The sequence below is a fragment of the Oculina patagonica genome, unplaced genomic scaffold (assembly GCF_052425735.1).
Source record: "Oculina patagonica isolate OP01 unplaced genomic scaffold, crgOcupat unplaced1453, whole genome shotgun sequence".
Lineage (NCBI taxonomy): Eukaryota > Metazoa > Cnidaria > Anthozoa > Scleractinia > Oculinidae > Oculina > Oculina patagonica.
This window is the reverse complement of record NW_027557468.1, coordinates 1-1981: the sequence shown is the minus strand read 5'-3', so window position 1 is coordinate 1981 and position 1981 is coordinate 1. Positions and strand designations below refer to the sequence as shown.

Genomic DNA, 1981 nt, shown 5'->3' with positions numbered 1-1981 from the left:
AGCGATTAAAATAAATGCAAGTTGATTTAATTATATGTAACTTTTAAAAAGACACTCTGATTTTTAAATTGATAAAAAAAGACCTGAAAGGACCATGACTTTGTTCGTTTGTTTTGTACTTTTCTATAACATGGTTCTTAATAGGCTACATTGTCTGATAGCCATTATCCAAATTTGCACCATATGTGATGTGTTTTGTCCAATGAGCGCACAGGATAATTAATCTGTGGAATATACCGGGTAACAACTTATAATATATACTCTACTTGCAGCGATCTAATTCTAATGAATGTTTTCAACAGCTCCTGAAGTGTTGCTGGGCAAATCCTACGACACGCAATTTGACATGTGGGCTGTTGGTGTTATTGCTTATATACTGTAAGTAAATTGACAATGTTATTGCTTATAATTATAAATAAGGGAAGCCTCAACAAGCCATGTGGCCCATACTGCCGGAGCTTTTCCCGGTTTCTGTAGCATTAAGCAGCTAGGAATTTTTCTAGTTCCCCTTAATGGGATGCTAGTCTATCACATGGTACCCCCCTCCCTCCCAGCATTATGTTGACAGTACCCATATATACACCTGGGTGGAGAGAGGCACTATAAGAGTAAAGTGTCTTGCCCAAGAACACAACACAGTGACCCCCAACCAGTGCTTAAATCCGGACTGCTCAGTCAATCCTGAGTCCGGCACACTAACCATTAGGCCACCACACCTCCCAAAGCTTTTATACTGTGAGTAAATCCACAGTTAGTCCCTAGATATATTATTTCCAAAAGAATTTTGGAAATTATATACTGACAGTATTATTGTATACATTGAGTTAACGTGCGATCAATGTTTTATTAACCCTTTTCCCCCTAAGGCGAATGGTCTTTTTTCGTAAAATTTTTCGTAATTCCATGCAATGTATTATATTATTTGACACTGCCTCTTTAACCTGGACCAGTCATTAACTAGAGAGAAGGGAGGGGGGGCGGTGCATATTAGAGACGGGTAGCATTTTTGGTGTTTTATATAAGAACCTGTTTGATTTATCAGGGCTGACTTTCGTCTTATATATATGGTGCTTTATTGGCTAAATTGCAGCCCGAAGGCTCTTAATCCAATTGTTCTTATAATATATGCGGGTGTTTTTGATGCAATTTGCCCATGTGTGATTCTGTGAGACTAAACACACGTCAACTCTGAAATATGATTTACTTGCAGGTTGTGTGGTTTTGAACCTTTTTATGATGAGCGGGGTGATCTTGTCATGTTTCCAGCGATCTTAAAGTGTGACTACGAATTTGTAACTCCGTGGTGGGATGAAGTTTCAGAAAAATGCTAAGGTTCGTACCGCTGAGGTTAAAGAAATTATTGCATGTTGGCATGCAAAACAGCCTTACATCTTTCAAGAAAGCTAGCTTAGATTATAAAGTTGAAATCTTACCTTCTTTGACAGGATCTTGTAAAAAAGTTGATTGTTTTGGATCCCAAAAAGAGATTAACAGCAGGGCAAGCTCTACAATATCCATGGGTACAGGTAAATATGATAGAAATCGCGAAACAATTTTGTTTGTGCGCTCTCCATTTTTACTGCAAGTACCTGTAAACAGGCAGAGTGGGGTATGGGGATAGTTTTTATTAATTAGTTCTTAAGCCGTTGCGACCCACGTCAACTACTGAGAATGACCCGAGCTTTGAAGTCTGCAAAAGTGAACAGAAATTCGCAAGGAGATTCTAGCTCCTGAAAGGCCTATCTTCCAAGTTCGAATCCAAGGCAATAGCATTTCTCGATTTTTTTGCTAAACTGTTCTGCAAACGTTTCAGGCGCGACCGCGTGACAAATGTCACGATAACGTATAGAGGAGGGAGGGAGCCTCGGTACTTGTCAACTCTGTGCTTTGAAAGCAGAAGTAGTCACAACGATCAAATATTGAATAGTATAACCTGAACTTTTTTCCTTCGCGAAATCCATTCTTCTAGGAAAGCAGAGTC

General features: G+C 39.2%; 1 long non-coding RNA gene across 1 annotated transcript; it reads left to right on the top strand.

The window, feature by feature from the left end:
- Nucleotides 1–301: 301 nt before the first annotated feature.
- Nucleotides 302–1953, top strand: LOC144639890 (uncharacterized). The gene is made up of 3 exons (XR_013568241.1): nt 302–378; nt 1211–1332; nt 1446–1953. It is a non-coding gene; the product is annotated as an uncharacterized LOC144639890 (long non-coding RNA).
- Nucleotides 1954–1981: the final 28 nt, after the last annotated feature.